Raw genomic sequence first — 23,514 nt, forward strand, 5'->3', positions numbered from 1 at the left:
TCTACCAACAAGGTACTAGCAACATTGGTACAACTCCTACTATCAATAATCAATGTACAGATTTTATCCTTCACGTGGCATCTTGTGTGAAAAATGTGCCCACGTTGCTCCTCATCTCCTTCATCCTTAGGCTGTATACTCAAAGCTCTCCTGGTGACAAGTAAATTACCATGCATAGGCTCTTTTACTTCAACATCAGAACAATCCTCTAATGTAGGCATCTTGTTGTCACTTGAACTAGCATTTTCAATGTCTCTTTTTGCCAATACAACCATAACCCTTTTGTTCGGGCATTCAGAAGTAATGTATCTTAACCCTTGGCACCTAAAACACTTAATTTGACGTGACATAATAAGAGGCTTTGTTTCAGGTCTATCTTTAGGAATAGAAATCGAAGCTTCGACTTTGCGTCTTCTTTTGGTTTGAAAGGAATTTTGTTGTCCTTCCAATTTGGTCTTCACGGATTATTAGAAGATGATGCAGATCTGAACCTTTTAGACTTGATTTATTTTTCCACTTTAATGGCTTTGTGTAGTAACTCTTCAATCATCACATAATAGTGCAACTCAACCATATCAGCAATATCCTTGTTCAACCCGGCAATGAATCTAACCATGGGTGTTTCTCTATCTTCCTCTATGTTTACTCGAATCATGGCAATTTTCATTTCTTTATAATAATCCTCGACACTCATGGAACCTTGAACCATCCCTTGTAATTTTATATACAAGTCTCTATAATAATGACTAGGTATAAACCTTTTACGCATCACTGACTTCATCTCATCCCATGACCGAATAGGCCTTTTACCATTTTGGCACCTGTTGATCACCAATTGATCCCACCATATACTTGCATAATTTGTAAATTCTACGGCGGCGAGCTTTACTTTCTTATCCTCGGAATAATTATGGTAATCAAACACGTGCTCAACCTTTCTCTCCCATTCTAAATATATTTCAGGATTCTTCCCTTGAGAAGTCAGAATTGTCATTTTAATGCTGCCATATTGTTATCTTATTTGAAATCAACTTTCTTATCCCTTCGATAATGTACTCTCTATGTTTCGGAATGAACATCTTCTTCTCCTTCGAACTCATGTCTTCGATATGGTTTAGATTCATAAGAGAATTTCATATTGTCCAACCTTGAATTTAACAATTTAAATTTGTCATGAATTACCTTAATGAATAATTTCAGGTTGGTCTCATGTGGTTCTCCTCCTTCTTTACTCATGGTTTAAACCTGTAATCTTAAATAAATGAAAGCAACATAAGACACAACAATCTTGTAAGTCCTGGAAAGTGATGAAAACGATGGAATTGGGGGTCGAAATAGTTCGGAACAAGGCTATGCCTTGTTCAACTTGTACGTATCAAAAAGAGCTTCAATTTGATATGCACTAATAGTCGTTCCAATACCTAGATCAAAAGTTATGGCCTTTTGAAGTTAGCAACTCGAAATTATCAATTTTCTGCAACTACAATTAGCGAATAACTATCTTTTTTCTTTTTTTTTCTCTTTTTTTTTCTTTTTCAACAAGAAAACAAATACCAACAACAAAGAATAGTAGGTGGTTTTCGTTTTTATATTCTATCACCAAAGAATAGCAAGAATGTTAAAGAACAGCAAGAACGTTAAACCACAACAAGCAGTAGTTCTTGTTTATGTAAGAACAATGCCGATTCAAGAAACTAAGGAACGATCTGTGTTTTCAGCAATAAAAATAAATGTTTTATTTTGAAATTTCCAACAAATGAAAAATGAATCAATTGATTTAAACAAAAGAAATCAACGTTTTGAAAGGTAACACGTCGAAGAGTAAACAATACAGCAACAACATTATATAAGAAATAAAATCCAATACAGCAAAATAAAAAATACATAAAGTACTATGTAAGAACAAAATTCAAAACAACGTTAGGTCTGATCTGAATCTTCCTTGATCAGATATGAAATTTTCTTTTTTTTTTCATCGAAAGCCCCAGAATTTTCAATAAAAGAAATAATGTCGTTTTTAAAGAATTATTTATTAGCCACTTGTTTTAAACGAGTGTATGATAGATTCTAAATTCGAATGATTAATGGCGGAATTACATTGATACAATTGCTGCAGTTTCAACAAGAAATCCAATGTAGTTCAGCAAAACAAAAGAAAACAAACAAAACTTGTTGGCTAAATTCGAAGATGACAAACCAACAGATGGTTTTGTTCCTTAAAAACATTCAAGAAGGTCGACCAACAAGCTGTAATTCAGTAAAACAAATAATTCAGAAACATAAATCTCTTACTGCACATATTTTTTTTTTCTAATTGGAATGAATTTGATAGTAACACGTAAAAGAAGATATAAATTCAAACAAGATCAATATATGTCGTTGTTTCTTTAATGGATTTTCAATAAATGTTCATGGTTTCCAATTAAGAACACAACAAAATGGGTTTTGAAGGAAGAAAAACCTGTTTTCCAACAACCTTTTGATTTAAATTTTGTTAGGGAGCAAGATCTACCTCGTTGAATCTTCAATTCGAATGTCACTCTATCCAAATCTTCGAAGAATTCCTTCAATAATGATCTATTTTCCAACAATCTTGAGGTTCTGATACCAAATGATATGAATCCTCTTGGATTTAAACTTCCTCTTGATGATCTTTTCAAGGAATCTTTTAATTCGCAGGAAACAAAAATTTGATGATGAACGAATTAAAACCTCAAGGAAGTTATGTCCTCAAAACCCCAATCTTGATGTTGATCGGATTAGAACCATAAGGAAAACTAAGTCCTTAGAACCCCAATCTTAAGACATCACAAAGTATGATTACTCTTTTGGTAAGTCGAAGATTCATGCACTTCTTCAAGAACTTAAGCAAGAACTCATAAAGAACTCATAAAGAATTCAAACAGAGAACACATGAAGACTTAAGAAATTTCTTGAATAAACTTCAAAGAATTACTCATAAAATATAAATTGTAAATTGTATCTCAATTACAACATGAGGTGCCCTTTTATAGACAAATTAGACCAAGATTGGATCTTATTAGTCCTTGGAAAAATAAAGAAGGTCTAATTAGTCCTTAAAAAATAAAAAAATCAAAACTAAGGACAATTAGAACATAAAAATTTCCAATTAACCCTTGCATCCAAATTGTCATTCAAATTGATCTCTTGCATAAAAAGATAGTTGACCATCCTTGATGAACCTTTAATATCTCCAAAGTTAGTCTTAGAATCTTCTAGAATGGCCTCTTTATATTGTACTTCCACAATCAAGTCTTGCAATGCCTCTTCCATCCTCTTTGTCCTTGCTCTAGTCATCGAATTACCAATTCCTTGTAATGGTTTTTGAGAAGACTTGGAAACATCAACTTGAGTTATAATAATGGAGATCGAGTTGCTGATCCAATAACTCAAGTTGATATTTCCAAGTCTTCTCAAGAACCATTACAAAGAATTGGCGGTCTGATGACTAGGGCAAGGACAAAGAGGATGGAAGAGGCATTGCAAGGCTTGATTGTGGAAGTACAATACAAAGAGGGCATTCTAGAAGATTCTAAGGCTAACTTTGGAGATATCAAAGTTTCATCAATGATGGTCAACTATCTTTTTATGCAAGAGATCAATTTGGATGCAAGGGTTAATTGATAATTTTTATGTTCTAATTGTCCTTAGTTTTGATTTCTTTATTTCCTAAGGACTAATTAAACTTTCTTTATTTTTTCAAGGACTAATTAGAACCAATCTTTATCTAATTTGTCTATAAAAGGGCACCTCATATTGTAATTGAGAGATACAATTTACAATTTATATTTTATGCGTAATTCTTTGAAGTTTATTTAAGAAGTTTTTTAAGTCTTCTTGTGTTCTTTGTTTGAGTTCTTTATGAGTTCTTGTATGAGATCTTGTATGAGTTCTTGCTTGAATTCTTAAAGAAGTGCATGAATCTTCGACTTATCAAAGGAGTAATCATCCTTTGTGGCATCTCAAGATTGGAGTTCTAAGGACTTAGTTTTCCATATGGTTTTAATCCGATCAACATCAAGATTGGGGTTTTGAGGGCATAGTTTCCTTGAGGTTCTAATTCGTTCATCATCAACTTTTTGTTTCCTTCGAATTAAAAGATTCCTATAAGAGATCATCAAGGGGAAGTTTTAATCTTAGAGGATTCATATCAGGAGCCTTTGTATTTCTTCAGATCTTTAACCAACATGAGTACCTCTGAAGCACCACAGCTTGTAACAGTCGAAACATTTAAGGATTGTAGCATTGTTGAAAATCATAGAACATCAAGAGAAAATACTAAGTGTCGTATTAGCCAATACCAATTTCATACAGGCCTAGATAGCATCGCATCATGTATCGGGATTGAATCAGGATCCCCCCGAACAACCTCCACAAGGGCTACAAACCACCCTACCACCCATAATTCCAGGATACCAGGGGCTCTCACTCTACATTTTGTAGAATCGATCATCCCTTGTGGTCATTCCCAATAATGAGTGTGAGTATAGGGCCATAGAAGCCAAGAGCACGACAGAAGCCAATAGGAGAAAATGAGGAAAATCAAAGGCATCAACACCTTGAGTGGGACTCGGTTTAAGAACCTTTACTTTTACTCCAATATGCAGTTGCCAACTAAATTCAAGTGCCTAGAGTTTGAGAAATATAACAGGGTAGGGTATCCTTTGTCACATCTGAAGTTATACTACGGGTCAATGTGCTAATATGGCTAGGATGATAGATTACTGGTACTGTTGTTCCAAAGGAGCTTGATTGGGCCAACCTTCAAATGGTTTTCGGGACTAGACCACATACTCATTAAAAACTAGTAAGACCTAGTCAAGATGTTTTGACACAATTATAAGTTCAATACAGATGTGAGTTTGAATCGGAATGACATGGCTAAGATGACACAAAAACAAAGGAAAATAGTGAAAGAGTACGCCTAGAAGTAGCGAAAGTCAGCTTCACAAGTGAGGTCGATGATGACTGAACAAGAGATGAACCTCGTTTATCTCAAAATTAAGGCACACTTTTTATACTCATTTGGTGGGACACACTATAGGAATCTTTTCAAACTTAGTACAGGTAGTAGATCGGGTCGAGGAGGGGATCCGAACCGATTTGATATTTGATTCACAAGTCTCAGGATAGCAGCAGGGATCCCCTCTCAGAGAAAACCAATATGGGAAAGAAGAAAGAAAAAACATAGATAAGCAATGTGCAACCAAGTCTACCCCTCTTCATCTCTACACTAGCACAAATACCAAAATTTTGTCAACCTCATAGACTCTGGTACCTCCACCAGCATTGACCCCCACAACCCAAAATCCGTTTCAAGCAAACCCTCTACCAACTGCACCACAGGTACCACAGTTTGGGTAGAATAAGCAAGCACGACCGAACAGGATAAATAGGGTATTCACCAGGTTACCAATGGCACTATCAAAATTACTCCTGATTTTACTCAGGGGAGAATATCACACAAAATGGTCACCGAACCCAAAAACTACAAAGGAACCAATGTACAACCCTAACCTGTTTTGTAAATTCCATATGGGTGCACCAGGACATTCTACAGACCAATGTTGGAAACTCAAGCATCAGGTACAGAACTTGATAGACAAGAAGGCTTTCATATTGGACGGGCCCGTGAATTCATCTCAACAACAGAACATCAATTAGAACCCCCTACCTACCCATAACGGAGGAGGAAGTGGCCATGTAGTAAATGCCATTATAGGAGAGGAGTTAGATTTTAGTCCATCAACTTTAATAGTTTTAGTTGGATCAAAGTCAGGATCTATTTAGCACAAGAACCAGAGATACCAACAGTCAACGCTCTCCCCAAAGACATGACAAACCCACCTCGGAATTCATAATTTCCAAACAGAATGGCTAATCTCACCATTTACCCCAATTATCAAGCTACCAATGCTGCCACCCGACTACTTCTCGTCATACCCTACATATCGCTAAATCCACAAAATTTGACACGACCTCCCCTTCACATACCCTATACTTCGACCTCACGGCCATCATTTATCATTCCATATATTCCATCAACCCCTCAAATAGCTCCATCCATCACCTTCACACTCAAACTTGAGCCACCATCTCTCATCCTTAATGTAAAACCCGATCCAACCCCTAATGACCATACTCTTACAAGTCCATTCCCATATAACTCTAACCAAATAGTCCTATGGAGCTATGAGACAACCATCATCACATCGGTAGAGGTCAAAACAATAAAAAAGGTGATTGTGGCTTACATTAGTTACATGACAAAAGCAAGGAGGTGCCAAAGGGTGCCAGTGAAAGGAATAAGAATTGAGGAGAAAGAAACAGCAAAGGGGACAGAGGATGATGACAAATGAAGAAAAAAGAAAAGGCAAGGTAGACAAAGATAATAAAAAAGAGGAAAAGGTGAAAGTGTTAGATAAAGAGGCAACATACTTCATTAAGCTTATTCGCAAGAGTAAGCATAATGTAGTGGACCAATTGAACAAACAATCGGCTCAGATCAGCATTCTGGGTCTTTTACAAAAATTGGAGGAATACCAAGAAGTACTGTTGAGAGTTCTAGGAAAATCGCATGCACCTATAACCACTTCGCAAGCACAATTAGAACAAATAATTGAACATATTATGGCTCTGAATCCCATTGTCTTCATAGAAAGTGAATTCGTAACAAAGGGACGGGGGTATGTCAAACTGTTAAATATCATGGTCAAATGCAAAGGCATGATAGTTGCTAGAGTGCTAAATGATAATGGCTTGGCTCTTAGTGTCTGTCCTCTAGAAATGTTTCGCAAACTCAATGCCGACTAGTCATACATTAAACCCAATAATAAGGTTGTCCAAGGTTTCGATAGTTCAAGGAGAGATTCCTTGGGAGAAGTGGACTTACCAATAACTAGAGGCCCTTGCACGTTCGAAGTAACATTGGAGGTCACGGAAATACTGACAACCTTCAACTTACTACTAAGAAGACCATGGATCCACATTGCATGGGTAGTACATTCCTTTTTTCATCAAAGAGTCAAGTTTATTATGGGATAGAGGATGATATCAGTCTTAGCAAAAAATCTGGTCCCGACTGGGAAAGCTTTGGACATTTTTTTTATAGATATAGAAATGACGAAGGACAAGACATTGTATCATTCCTACCAGTTTACTGCAGTTAATCACGTCGGAAAGGGAAAAGAGAAAGTAAAAATAGAATTATCAAGGGCAAATCTGATGATAGGATGAGTTTTGAAAAAAGCAGATTGCCGACCCAAACAAGGGTTGGGTCCAAAGAGGAAAAGGGAAGCCATATTGGTCGTAGCGAAGAAAAAAAACATTTATTTCGATTTGGGGTTCAGACCTACAAAAAAGGATATATTAGATATGAACGATAAAAAGAGAGAACTTCGACTGGTAAGAAAGTAAAATCGTGAACCAAATGTCTAGAATCTAGGCAAAGTCCCCACAATAGTGTTAGCTATCCAAAATCCCAAGTCAAACCCGACAGCCTATCAGAACCATTGCCACCAAAGTCAGTTAGAAGCTAAGAACTATAAGTCTCAAATCCAAACGCATTTAAGAAGACTCAATTGTTGAGCCTCGACCCTCCCTTGTGGAAGGCATTGTCGTCCTATTCAATGGGGATTCTAATGAGAGTTTATAAGAGACAACAAAAGAGCTCGCGAAAGTGGAAGTCACCGTGAGCAAAGAGAAAGAATCGCCTTTCCCCATCAATATCGAATGGGCATCAGTTATCATCCCACCAAATTTGGGAAGAACCATGCCCAACTCTAATAGCAGTCAACTTGAGCTATTGGTCATCTCCGACCCACCAAGTGAACTGCCTCCCCACCTCATCCGCCCTATCAGAGAAGGGAAAATCTTACACAATTGGGAAGAATTCCCTTTAATCCTTGAGGCTGCAGTAGCCTAAAAAAACATTGTTAGACAAATCTAATTTGCTCGAGGATTATAACGAGCCCTCGTCCTTGGGAAAAGACAGTTTTGAATGCTTCCTATATTTACTAATAAATTTGCATGATTGTTCTTCTTTTTTCAAATATCCAAAAAGTAAATAAAAAAAACAAATATTCTTCAAAAATGAAAAAAATTAAAAACATCTCAAAAATAAGAAAATAAAAACCTTTCAAAATTGTAAAAAATAGATATTTTTCAAAAATAAAAAAATGGTTTTTGAGGGATCTGTCTCGATCAAATAAATACTTAGATAAAATGCAGTTTGAAAGGGATGGGTACGATTTCGATCTCGAATTCGACTTTGACCTCATCGGGAATCGAAAAAAAGTCCGATGATGAACTAGAATACCCACCCAAAAAAATCAAAGATTTGGTAGAACGTCATAAAAAATGTGTTCAGTCAAAGATTGAGGATACAGATTCAATCAATCTTGGTCCCAAAGAAGACCCATGAGTTGTCAAGATCGGAGCTTTACTAACACATCGACAAAAGGAAAAAATGATCGAACTCTTACAAAATTATCAAGATGTCTTTCCATAGTCATATAGGGACTTGCCTGGGTTAGACATAGATCTTGTTGTTCACAAATTACCAATTGCTCTTGGAAGCAAGGTGATCAAGCAAAAATTGAGAAGATTGAAGTCAGAATGGACAGGTCAAGGATGAGGTCATGAAGAAGTTTAAAGAAGGGTTCCTTGCAGTTTCTACATGCCCCGAGTGACTAACCAACGTCATCCCAGTAACTAAGAAAGATGGGAAGGTACATATACGTGTTGACTATTGGGACCTAAACAAAACTAGTCCTAAGGATGATTTTTTGTTATCACACATCGATACTCTGGTTGACAATACATCAGGGCATGACATGTTCTCGTTCATGGATGGTTTCTCTAGCTATAACCAGATAAAAATGGTAGAAGAAGATCAGGAAGAGATCATATTCATCACACCCTAGGGAATTTTTCACTACAAAGTCATGCCATTCGGGTTAAAGATCAGAAGGGCAACTTATCAACGTTCAATGACCACATTATTCTAGGATCCACATGGAAATGAAGATTTACATAGATGACATGATTGTTAAATCTAGCATAGAGGAAGACCATCTAGTAAATCTCAAGAAACTGTTTGACAAACTAAAAAAGTACAGTTTAAGGTTTAATCCAGCAAAATACGTATTCAGGGCAACATCGGACGAGTTATTGGGGTTTATTGTTAGTAGAAGAGGTATCGAGATAGATCTGTCAAAAATCAAATATATCCTTGAAATGAAGGCGCCTATTTTAGAAAGAGATGTTAGAGCATTTTTGGGGAGAATACAGTACATCAATAGGTTCATTGCTCAACTCATGCCTATTTGTGAGCCAATCTTCAAGCTATTGAGAAAGGACACCTTAAAAAAGTGGAACAAGGACTGTTAGGAAGCATTCGACAAGATTAAACAATATCTACCCAACCCAACAGTCTATGTCCCTCTCATGCCAAGACGACCTCTACTGATGTATATCTCTGTACAAGAAACATCAATGGGGTGCGTACTAGGCCAACATGATGAATCAGGGTAAAAATAACAAGCCATCTATTACCTCAGCAAGAAATTCACCGAGTATGAAGCAAAGTATTCGAATCTTGAGAAGACTTATTGTGCATTAGTATGGGCATCTTAGAGGCTATGCCCTTATCTACTCAGTTTCTCGACCATGTTCATCGCTAGAATGGACCCCCTGAAATATCTTTTCGAGAAACTAGTACAAAGAAGTCACACCGTGAAATGGCAGCTATTATTATCCAAGTTTAACATCACTTATGTCATTCAAAAAGCCATCAAGGGACAAGTCATATCTGATCACTTAGCCAAGCACCCCTTGCTTGATCATAAGCTATTATTGAAGACAAACTTTCCTTATGCATCTATATTACTCTCTGAGATTAAGGACGGTGACAAATAGCTAGGCTGGAAAATGTAATTTTATGGAGCAATCAATCAAAAAAGAAATGGAATAGGGGTAGTCTTGATCAAGCTAGATGGGTCCTATGTACCAATCGCTATCAGATTGAAGTTCCAATTTTCCAACAATGAGAGAGTATGAAACATGCATAACAGAGCTGAAAGAATTATTAGATCTCAAGGTGGATGAAATCAACGTATTCGGAGATTCAAGTCTAGTAGTCTATCAAATGATTAGAGAATAGAAGATCCAAGAGCAAATATTGATCCCTTACCACGAGTATCTCGATAAATTAAGCTCAAGCTTCAATAGAATTTCATTTACATACTACCGAGAGCTAAGAACCAATTTGCAGATGCACTAGCTATACTCGCTTCAATGATCAATATCTTGAAAGACTTAGTCATCGATCCCATTAAGATTGAAATTTGAGATGAGCCAACCTATTGTGTACCCATCGAAGTAGAAGAGTCTGAAGAGAAGCCATGGTACTTGGACATCAAGGCATACCTCAGAGATTGAACCTTCCCACCAGATGCAATGCCAAATAATCGAATAACTATTTAAAAGTTCGTAGGTCAATTCTTCTTGAGCAATAGAATTCTATACAAGAAATCACATCAAGAAGTCATGCTCCGATGCATAGCAGAAGCAGAAGCTAAATGACTAATCGAGACTGTGCATGGTAGAGTCTACGGACCCCACATAAATAGTACATGCTAGCCAAGAAGATCATGAGGATGGGGTATTATTGGACAACAATAGAGAGTGACTAATACCAATATGTTTGAAAATGCCATCTAGACAAGATTTATGTCAATAAGATCAACGGTCCACCTTAAGAGTTAAATAATATGACCACCCCCTGACCCTTCTCGCTCTAGGGCATGGACGGCATTGAACAAATCTCACTGAAAGCTACAAACGAGCATTGCTTCAGGCTAGCTACTATCGACTACTTCACCAAATGGGTAGAGGTGGCATCCTATGCCAATGTCACAAAAAACAACGTCCTAAAATTTATCAAGAACAATATCATCTGTCGATATGGGCTTCCTAGTGGAATAGTAACAAACAACGTCAAAACTTCAAGAACAAGGATATGATACAGATGTGCGACGACTTCTAGATCACTCATCACAACTTAGTACCCTACAGACTTAAGATGAATGGGGCAATCGAGGCAGTCAATAAGAACATAAAGAAGATGGTAGTTACGCACAAAGATTGGCACGACATGTTTTTTTTTCACTCCACGCCTATTGAACCTCATTTAAGACTTCAACTAGGGCAACTCCTTACTCACTAATTACAGGATGGAAGCAGTATTGCCTATAGAAGTTAAGATCCCCTCCTTCTAAATCGTAAAAGAAGCAGAGTTGGATGAAGTCGAATGGGTTCAAGCTCGGTATGAGAAGTTAAATTTGATCGAAGAAAAACATCTTACAGTTGTTTGCCACGAACAAATCTATCTGTGACGAATAGCTCATGCCTACAATAAAAAAGTCAAACTTAAAGTGTTTTCGCCAAGAGACCTTGTCTTGAAGAATATTCTACCAATCTAAGAAGATGCTAGGGAAAGTTTTGACCGAACTATGAGGGACTGTTTATTGTATAAAAGTGATGACGGGAGGAACTCTGATCTTCATCGAGATGGATGGAGAAGTTTTCCCTTAACGGATCAATGTCGACACTGTCAAGAAATACTATGCTTGAGATCTGACCGTGAGATGACGAAAAGCCATTTTCTATTTTTCTAGAATCATTATCCGTAGTCAACCCTTTTCCATTCTAGACTTAAACTTTTTCCTGGTAAGTTACATTCTAGATGGGTTGGTCCTTTCGTTGTCACTAATATTTTTCCTCATAGTGCTGTGCAGATGAAAAGTGACAAAACTGGAAATGAATTCAAGGTGAATGGCCATCGCCTGAAGCCTTACTATGAGGCTTTTATGGAGCACCCTGTGGAGGAAGTACCCCTCCTAGAGGCGCCACTCACAAATGACTAAAAACGAGGTACAAAGTCTAGGCTGAATGACTGCAAACATTCAAGCGCTACTGGAAGGCAACCCAATTCAACAAAAGCTATTGAGGATGTCATATGGTTCTAAGTAATTCAAAAAAAAAGAAAAAAAGATTGTGATAAAGGAGAAGTAGGGACATGAAAAGAAGTGTTGTGATTTAAAGAATACAAGTTTTGAAGAAATGGGATCATTACAAATCTCTACAACAAAGTGAAAAAAATGATGAAATCTACCATAGAGTGATCGAAATGTGGTACTTAATAACGAAGACCTATTTATTGACATTTCTAATTGCTGTCTAGTTTTGAGGAAATTTTGTGATATCCTTTCTCTTCCTTCTTATGAACCCTTGACCCTTTAGCCCTATTACAATCTTTTCAAAGACCTCTTGATCCTTTGATGTTCTGTTTTAAATGTGAAAAGTGGGTGGACAAGCAAGCCTATGGTTTAAACAGTTTTCACAAGTGATTAGTGTAGCACCAGTTCAAATTGAGAGAAAACCAGAGTGATGCATCGTGAGGAGTAAAGTTTGATACAATTTGTACATTAACTCGAGGATGTATATTACACTTATATTTGGCTAACCACACACGCACACACTCCAAGTATGAATGCTATATAGTCTTAATAACTCCGTGGCTTATTTTTGAAGTAAATTTGTGCTCTTCCTACTCTATTATGCCATACCATCTAAAGGATCTTTGAGAGGTAAGTTGGAAGGATTAGAGTCATTTAATTTGTGTTATGTCATTGTAGTGTTGTTTAGTTAGTCTTTGTTGTTTTCCTTGAGTTTCTACTAGGTTACATTTTATTTTGTTTTGCTAAGGGACTTGCAAAAGCTAAGTATGGGGGAATTTGATAGGAACACTTTCATGTAATATTTTTAATGTCCTTCCTACCCTATTTGGCTTTGTAATTTTCTTAACTTTGTTATTTTGAACTTAGTTTCCACTCTTAGAGCTTGGAATGTGGGTACGATAAAAGAAAGTAAAAGTATGAGATTTCCTAGTCATATTTATCAAGAAAGTAGTTTAATCATTTAAAGAAATTTTCTTAAATTGGAAACTTAACTTTTTGACATTTCTCTTGATTTAATTATGGAAATTTTCCTTATTTTTATTTTCTGATTTATTTGTAGGGAATTTCCACCTTGGAATTATTTGCATGACTTGTCAAAATATGAGAGGACATTGAAGACAATTTGCTACCCTATGCGTGCCACTAGTGTAGAGAAATCTTAATGCATGAATATGTGGCATGGTTGCATATATTTGGACGTGAAAAGAGGATTGAGGAGTTCGTGATCAGAATGGGAGGAGATTTGGGCGTATAAGTTGAGGAGAATCACCATAAAAAAATCGGTTACCACTTATTTGAATATTAAACTCAAATTCCGATGGAGAGAACTACAGAAACTAACCTAGCTATTAAATAGGACCCGATCCTATTTTTAAGGGGCTGGAGTTTTGAGTTTTTAAAAAAATGAAAGCCGAAGAGATAGCTTGAGATAGAAGGGGGATCTTTTCACGTTGAAGAGATGCTGAAATTTTGCCAACGAATGGCTGAAATTAAAAAGGAAAAGAAGTTGCTGAAATTTCAACAACGTGGCTGTTATAAAAAATGGTAGATTGAGATAAATTTGGGCGTTGTTGAGGAGATATGGCAGATCTGGGGGGATCTATTTTCGTGGAAAATAATTAAGAAATACATGCGTACACAAGCTAAAAGGGTGAGTGGCTGAAAGAACAAAAACGTGGCTACCAAAGAAACATTGGCTGAACACGTTGGTGTTGGTTGCTGCAAAAAAGGGGGCTGATATATAAAAAAAAAAGAGATCTCTCTCTCTATATCTCTCTCTCTCTCTCTCTCTATTATTTTTATTTAATTTTTTTTTCTTGGGAAGGGGCTGAAATTTGAGCAACGTGGCTACCAAAGAAGAAAGAAGAGTTGCTGAAATTTCAGCAACATTGGTGGAACACGTTACAGCAGTTCCCCCATATATGCTGGCTGGTATTCTTCTTCAATCTTCATCATCAAAGCCGTGAAGGAAATCACCACTAACACATCACAAGCTTCTTTGGTTGTGTTAAAAGTGTAACCCTTATGACTAGTCTTTTTATTTGTTTCAACCATGGTTTTTATTGGATTAAAGATTATTTTGTTGGAATTTTTTATATTGGAATTTGTTAATTCAATGAGTTAGTAACTTTCAGATTTGTTAATTAATGTTTTCGGATTGGTGATTTATAGACATATGAATTGGTGATCTTAATTTTGTATGTTGAATTTTTAGTTCGGTTATGTTGAAAACTTTGGTATTAACTGTCATTGAAGTCATAATTGTATCTCTAATCACCTAATTGATTTGGGGTATGATTTAAAAATGGTAAAAACTATGAGCAATAGTTGTTATATGAAAATTGCATGTTCTTTAGCCATGGACTTTTCCATAGGTTTGAGGAGTAGGTTATTAAATCATAATTCCTTTTGATCTTAATGATTTGTTTAAGAAGTTGTAAGGATACGCTGAGTATTAACTTGATTGCTTAATCAAAATAACTAAATGATGGACTTTTCCAAAATCCTAGGGTTTAATAAGAATGAATTTATAAAATGCATGATCTCTTTAGGCTTGCACTTTGATTCAATTCGGATATGTAATTAAGGTATGAAATTCGTTATCTACGTTGAAGCAATTTGATAGGCATTTAATGAATTTGATTTTTTGAATTGTGAGAGAAGATGATCAATTGAAAATATTTATTTTTTTAATTTTAATTTTTATTATTATTATTTTTTTTCTTAAATCCGAATCGCCACAATTGAAATCCCCTTAAAATTGTGTAATATTTTTGTTTCCCTATTGTTAATTAAACTAACTAAAATTTATTATGACTCTTTAGAATAAGGGTACCCGCAATCCCCGGCCAATAACGATACCCTACAAATCACTTTACTACAATCTTCTACAAGGTTTATTGATAACTAAAAATATGGTCAATCAAATGGCGCTGCTGCCAGGGATTGCAAAATCGAAATGTTTTAGTGTCATTTAACTTGTTAAATATTCTATTTTACTTGTTAAACTTGCATGTAATATATCTTGTGTTACACTTATTGAAATTTTAGCATTAGTCTTTCTTATCACTATGGCGATCACGTTGTGACGTTTTTAGGAAGGGAAACTTATTATTGTTCTTTCAACCTTAACTTGTATATTATTGTCTTTGCTTTTTGGTTCAGGTCATGAATGTCCGCAGTTAGTAGAAAGACTCAAGAACTTGCAAAACGCTTGGCCATGCTAAAAGAAGTTGCACATCAACCCCCACCTCACCAAGAGGAGAGGGAATAGTCGGAAGAGTCAGATAGCTCTTCCCATCCCTTGTCAAACGAGGAAAAAAACATACCTGATTTAAAAGAAGCAAGTGAAGAAGAAGAATTACCAATGGCTGAAACCATAAGACAAATGTCTTCTTCAACTGATGGGGGAGCCGCACCAACTTGTATTAACTATCCTGAACCAGCAATCGGCAAAGTAGTTGAGTTTGAATTGAAGAGTGGGTTTTTACACCATTTGCACAAATTCCATGGGCTTACTAATGAAGATCCTCATAAGCATCTCAAGGAGTTTCAGTTTGTGTGTTCAAGTATGTGCCCATAGAATGCGGATCTCAACATTTTGAAGTTGAATTCATTCCCTTTCTCACTTGAAGATAGGGCAAAGACTTGGTTGTTTGATCTACCCTCAGGCTATATCAACACATGGGAGAAGTTGATGACTGAGTTTCTGACTAAGTACTTCCCTGCCTCAAGGATTACTGTATTGAGAAAGCAAATAACTAGAATTGAGCAAATGAAGGATGAGGCATTTTATGCCTACTATGAGAGATTCAAGAGTTTAGTTGCATCATCTCCTTCACATGGGATGAAGGAAGGAAATCTCCTTACTTACTTTTATAAGGGACTCCTCCCTCTTGAACGTCAATTGTTAGATGCTGCTGCTGGAGGTTCTTTTGTGGATAAGACACTGGAAGTTGCTAAGGAGTTGCTCGCCCAACGTGCTCTTAATTATCAACAAAATGAGAGAGTATTAAACTCCACTCGTGGGGTGAGTGAGGTATCTTCTAACTCTACTCTTGAGGAAAAAGTTAATAAAATGTCTACTCTTCTGTCTCAGGTATTGAATGTGAATGGAGCACAAGTACAACAAGTCACTCAAATCTGTGGTGTGTGCTGTACTCAAGGGCATCCAATTGACCAATGTCCCCAACTGATCAATAATGGAGGATGGGAGTCTCTTAACGCTATTGGGTTTCAAGATAATCAAGGTGGACAAAGGTACAACCCTTTCTCAAAAACATATAACCCTAGACTTAGAGATCACCCCAAGTTAAGTTGGGCCAACAATGATAATATTCAAAACCCTTAAGGAAAAGGGCAAGTGTTTCCATGCCCATCAGGTTTTCTGATGAGGCCTCAGGTACCTCAAAACTGTCTCTCATCAGGTACCTCAAAACATTGCCCTTGCTTAAGGGCAACATAATTTAACTACTGCTACTCAAGCTCTTGTTACAGGTCAACAAGCTCACACTAAAGGCATTGTAGAATATTGAAAAAGCAATTGGGACAAGTGGTAGACTTCGTGGGAAAGATAACCGAGAGCGAAAAATTGTCTAGAAACACTGTTCCCAACCCAAATATCAAACAAGCTAAAGTTGTTACCACAAGGAGTGGTAGGACCCTTGTGGATGTTCCAAAAACACTAAAGAAGGCCCAAGTGACCCACGATGAGGATAAGGACATAGAGAAAGATCCTACCACATAAAAGACAGAAATTATTAGTCCTTCATCATATGAGAATGCTTTGAAACCTCGAGGTAATGAGCAACACCCTAAAAATTCTTTCGATTCAAATCCTTTTGCTTGTGTGCCTTTCCTTAGTAGGTTTGCCAAAACTAAAAAGGATGAATCTGATCAAGCCATCTTGGAGATTTTTATGAAGGTACAAGTCAACATGCCTTTGATTGAGTGCTTGAAGGAAGTACCAAAATATGCAAAGTTTCTGAAAGAGCTTTGCACTACAAAGAGGCAAACTCGTGAGAAAGAGGTGGTAAAGAAGAATAAGACAGTATCTACTGTCATCCAAAGGAAATTGCCACCAAAGCTTAAGGATCCAAGGAGTTTTTCTGATCCTTGTGTGATTTGTACCAATAAATTTGATAATGTCATGTTAGACTTAGGAGCTTCAATTAATGTGATGCCTTATAATCTTTATGCTTCTTTAAATCTGGGTGAACTTAAAAGTGATAATGTTGTTATCCAATTGGCTGATCGATCTAACAAGTATCCTAAAGGATACGTTGAAGATGTTCTTGTGCAGGTGAATCAACTTATTTTTCTCGTCGACTTCTATGTCCTTGATATGGAAGATGCGCCCCTAAATTCCACTCCATTACTTTTAGGGCGCCCATTCATGAGGACTGCAAGAACAAAGATCGATGTCTATGAGGGAACATTGACCATGGAATTTGATAATGAAATTATACGCTTCAACATCTTTGAAGCCATGAGGTATCCATTGACTGACATTAAACCATGTTTTTTTATTGATATTATTGATTCATTTGCGCAGAGGTTTATGGAAGCAATGGAAGAGGATGAGTTGAAAGTAACACTCTCTCAAGGAGTTGGTTATACTGAGAATGGAGATCCCATTTCTAAAGCTGAGTTGGAGAAGGTTGAAGAGCCCATTGTGATAAGAACCGTGGCCTCCCTTGAGTCCCAACCCATTTTACCAAGGTCTATTCCTCCTTTGTCCCTTCCTATTTCTACTAACAAGATGTTACATTCAGTGATACAAGTCCCTACACTTGAGCTTAAGGGTTTGCCAGGTCACTTGAAGTATGTGTTTTTGGGGGATAAGGAAACGCTATCTGTTATTATATCCTCGAAGTTGGAGGAGAATCAAGAGAAGAAGCTTGTGGGCATTCTTAAGAAGTACGAGACCGCCATTGGTTGGACTTTGGTAGGTATCAAGGGAATCAGCCCAAAGATGCCTACATCCACCCATGATGAAGGTAGTGCAAGAGGAGATAATTAAGTCACTTGATTGTGGCGTTATTTACCCTATTTCAGATAGCAAGTGGGTGTCTCCTGTTCAAGTTATGCCAAAGAAGTTTGGAGTTACTGTAGTTAAAAATGAGGAGATTGAGCTGGTACCTCAACGAGTTGTGACTGGTTATCGAGTTCGCATAGATTATAGGAAGCTCAACGCGTCAACAAGGAAGGACCATTTCCCTCTCCCCTTCATCGATCAGATGCTTGAGAGGTTAGCTGGTTACCCTTTTTATTGCTTTTTGGATGGATATAGTGGGTACAGCCAGATCTATATAGCCCAAGAGGATCAACAGAAGACCACCTTCACTTGCCCTTTTGGCACTTATGCTTTCAAACGTATGCCATTTGGATTGTGCAATGCACTAGGTACATTTCAACGTTGTATGCTTTCCATTTTTTTCTAAATACATTGAGAATATCATTGAGGTCTTTATGGATGATTTTAGTATTTTTGGTAGAGATTTTGATGCATGCTTAAGAAATTTGGAACTTATTTTAAAACGTTGTATTGAAACTAACTTGGTTCTGAATTGGGAAAAGTGTCACTTCATGGTGACTCAAGGCATTGTTTTAGGACATATAATATCTGCTAGGGGGATTGAGGTTGATAAATCTAAGATAAATCTTATGCGTTACTTACCCTCTCCGACTTGTGTGAGTGAGGTTCGGTCATTTCTTGGTCATGCAGGATTTTACAAGAGATTTATCAAGGATTTCACCAAGGCATCAAGGCCCTTGTGCCGGTTGTTCCAAAAGGACACTCCATTTGAGTTTGATGAGGAGTGCAAGAAAGCTTTTAAGAAGTTGAAGGAGTTATTGACTACTGCTCCAATTATGTCTCCACCTAATTGGTCCTTACCTTTTGAATTGATGTGTGATGCCTCAGATTATGCTGTTGGGGCTGTGTTGGGACAAAGAATAGACAAGAAGCCTTATGCTATCTACCATGCCTCTATGACGCTCAATGACGCCCAACTGAACTATTCCACAACTGAAAAAGAGCTCCTTACTATGGTTTTCGCTTTAGATAAATTTCATTCTTATTTACTTCAAACTAAAGTTATTGTTTATATTGATCATGCAGCTTTGAAGTATTTGATGACAAAGAAGGAGGCCAAACCGAGGCTGATTAGATGGGTGCTGTTACTTCAAGAATTCGATTTGGAGATCAAGGACAAAAAGGGGAGTGAAAACTTGGTAGCCGACCATTTGAGCAGACTTGTACATGAGGAAGACACCTTACCCTTGCAAGAATCATTCCCAGATGAGCAGCTCTTTGGGATTGAGGTAAGTGAACCGTGATATGCAGATATTGTGAATTATTTAGTTACTAAGCAATTCCCTGATACTTTTCGTCAGTCTAATAAAGAAAAGCTTAAGAAAATGGCTAGATATTATATATGGGATGAACCTTATTTGTGGAAGCATTGTAGAGATCAAATCATTAGGAGGTGTGTCCCTGAATCTGAGCATAAATCTATACTTGCCTTTTGTTATTCTGAGTCATGTGGTGGACATTTTGGTGCACGTCGGATAGCTCGTAAGGTATTAGATTGTGGTTTCTTTTAGCCATCTATTTTTAAGGATGCATATATGTACTGCATGACTTGTGATAGGTGCCAGAGAACAGGTAACTTAGGTTCTAAAGATCAAATGCCCATGGCCCATATCATAATTGTTGAGATTTTCAATGTCTGGGGCATTGATTTCATGGGGCTGTTTCCTTTATCTAACGGTCTTCTTTACATTCTTTTGGATGTTGATTATGTGTTCAAGTGGGTGGAGGCTAAGGCCACCATAACTAATAATTCTAAAGTTGTTGCAGATTACTTGAGATCTAACATATTTACTAGGTTTGGAGTGCCTCGTGCGATTATTAGTGATAGTGGATTACACTTTTGCAACAAAACAATTGAGGCTTTGTTGAAGAAATACAAGGTGACTCACAAGGTGGCAACACCATATCATCTTCAAATGAATGGACAAGTAAAGGTCTCAAATTGTGAGATTAAGAGAATTTTGGAAAAGACTGTGGGTCCTACACGCAAGGATTGGAGTAAAAGACTTGATGATTCACTTTGGGCCTATAGGACAGCATATTAAACGCCAACTAGGAAATCTCCATTCAGACTTGTCTATGGTACGGCGTGTCATTTACCAGTTGAGCTTGAGCATAGGGCGTGGTGGGCTATAAGTCTTTCAACATAGACATTGATGAGGCCGGTTTACAAAAAAAAACTCCAACTGAATGAACTTGAGGAGATCAGAAACGAGGCATATGATAGCGCATGGATCTACAAGGAGAAAACTAGAGCTTTTCATGATAAGATGATCCGTGGCAAGGCCTTTGTTGTGGGCCAAAAAGTTCTTCTTTTCCATTCTAGACTTAAACTTTTTCCTGGTAAGTTACGTTCTAGATGGGTTGGTCCTTTCGTTATCACTAATGTTTTTCCTCAGGGTGCTGTGTAGATAAAAAGTGACAAAACTGGAAATGAATTCAAGGTGAATGGCCATCGCTTGAAGCTTTACTATGAGGTTTTTAAGAAGCACACTGTGGAGGAAGTACCCCTCTTAGAGGCGCCACTCACAAATGACTAAAAACAAGGTACAAAGTCTAGGCTGAAGGACTGCAAACATTCAAGCGCTACTGGGAGGCAACTAGATTCAACTTAAGGAGAAGTAGGGACATGAAAAAAAAAATGATGAAATCTACCCTAGAGTTATCGAAATGTGGTACTTAATGGTGAAGACGTATTTATTGACATTTCTAATTGCTTTCTAGTTCTGAGGAAATTTTGTGATATCCTTTCTCTTCCTTCTTATGAACCCTTGACCCTTTAGCCCCATTACAACCTTTTCATAGACCTCTTGATCCTTTGATGTTCTGTTTTAAATGTGGAAAGTGGGTGGACAAGCAAGCCGATGGTTTAAACAGTTTTCACAAGTGTTTGAGTGATTAGTGTAGATAGCACCAAATCAAATTGAGAGAAAACCAGAGTGATGCATCATGAGAAGTAAAGTTTGATACAATTTGTGCATTAACTTGAGGATGCATATTACACTTATATTTGGCTAACCATACACACACACTCCAAGTATGAATGTTATATAGACTTAATAAATCCGTGGCTTATTTTTGAAGTAAACTTGTGCTTTTCCTACTTTATTATGCCATACCATCTAAAGGATCTCTAAGATGTAAGTTGGAAGGATTAGAGTCATTTAATTTGTGTTATGTCATTGTAGTGTTGTTTAGTTAGTCTTTGTCGTTTTCCTTGAGTTTCTACTAGGTTACATTTTATTTTGTTTCGCTAAGGGACTAGCAAAAGCTAAGTATGGGGGAATTTGATAGGAACACTTTCATGTAATGTTTTTAATGTCTTTCCTACCCTATTTGGCTTTGTAATTTTCTTAACTTTGTTATTTTGAACTTAGTTTCCACTCTTAGAGCTTGGAATGTGGGAATGGTAAAAGAAAGTTAAAGTATGAGTTTTCCTAGTCATATTTATCAAGAAAGTAGTTTAATCATTTAAAGAAATTTTCTTAAACTGGAAACTTGCCTTTTTGACATCTCTCTTGATTTAATTATGGAAACTTTCCTTATTTTTATTTTCTGATTTATTTGTAGGGAATTTCCACCTTGAAATTATTTGGATGACTTGTCAAAATATGAGAGGTTATTGAAGACAATTAGCTACCCTATGCGTGTCACTAGTTTAGAGAAATCTTAATGCATGAATATGTGGCATGGTTGCATATATCTGGACGTGAAAAGAGGATTGAGGAGTTCGTGATCAGAATGGGAGGAGATTTGGGCTTATAAGTTGAGGAGAATCACCATAAAAAAATCGGTTACCACTTATTTGAATATTAAACTCAAATTCCGATGGAGAGAACAACAAAAACTAACCTAGCTATTAAATAGGAACCGATCCTATTTTTAAGGGACTGGAGTTTTGAGTTTTTAAAAAAATGAAAGCTGAAGAGATAGATTGAGATAGAAGGGGGATCTTTTCACGTTGAAGAGATGCTGAAATTTCAGCAATGTTGCTGCTATAAAAAACGGTAGATTGAGAAAAATTTGGCCGTTGTTAAGGAGATATGGCACATCTGGGGGGATCTATTTTCGTGGAAAAAATTGAGAAATACATGCGTACACAAGTTTAAAAGGAGAGTGGCTGAAAGAACAAAAACGTGGCTACCAAAGAAACATTGGCTGAACACGTTGGGGTTGGTTGCTGCAAAAAAGGGGGCTGATATAAAAATAAAAATAAAAAAAAAATCTCTCTCTCTCTAGATATCTATCTCTCTCTCTCTATATATATATATATATCTCTCTCCCCCTCTCTCTCTCTCTCTATATATATTACTTTTATTTAATTTTTTTCTTGGGAAGGGGTTGAAATTTGAGCAAACGTGGCTACCAAAGAAGAAAAAAGAGTTGCTGAAATTTCAGCAACATTGGTTGAACACGTTACAGCAGTTCCCCCATATATGCTGGCTGGTATTCTTCTTCAATCTTTATCATCAAAGCCATGAGGGAAATCACCACCAACACATCGCAAGCTTCTTTGGTTGTGTTAAAAGTGTAACCCTTATGACTAGTGTTTTTATTTGTTTCAACCATGATTTTTATTAGATTAAAGATTATTTTGTTGGATTTTTTTATATTGGAATTTGTTAATTGATGTTTTCGGATTGGTAATATATAGACACATGAATTGGTGATCTTAATTTTATATGTTGAATTTTCAGTTCAGTTATGTTGAAAACTTTGATATTAACTGTCATTGAAGCCATAATTGTATCTATAATCACCTAATTGATTTGGGGTATGATTTAAAAGTGGTAAAAACTATGAACAATAGTTGTGATATGAAAATTGCATGTGTCTTTAGCCATGGACTTTTCCATAGGTTTGAGGAGTACGTTATTGAATCATAATTCCTTTTGATCTTAATGATTTGTTTAAGAAGTTGTAAGGATATGCTGAGTATTAACTTGATTGCTTAATCAAAATAACTAAATGATGGACTTTTCCAAAATCCTAGAGTTTAATAAGAAGGAATTTATAAAATACATGATCTCTTTAGGCTTGCACTTTGATTCAATTCGGATATGTAATTAAGGCATGAAATTCGTTGTCTATGTTGAAACAATTTGATTAGTCATTTAATGAATTTGATTTTCCAAATTGTGAGCTAAGATGATCAATTGTAAATATTTATTTCTTTAGTTTTAATTTTTTATTTTTATTATTATTTTTCTTAAATCTGAATAGCCACAATTTAAATCAAGGTCAATCTTTTAATTCTACCACTTGTGCTCGACTCAGAGGTATTTTGAAGAAGTGGGTCTTTGCTACTTTGACTAAATTGTATTTTGTGGACTCGCAATAAGCTGGTACTACTTGGTCATAATTGAATTATCTAGA

Source organism: Akebia trifoliata, chromosome 14 (genome assembly GCF_017979445.1).
Source record: "Akebia trifoliata isolate Shusen 1 chromosome 14, ASM1797944v1, whole genome shotgun sequence".
Lineage (NCBI taxonomy): Eukaryota > Viridiplantae > Streptophyta > Magnoliopsida > Ranunculales > Lardizabalaceae > Akebia > Akebia trifoliata.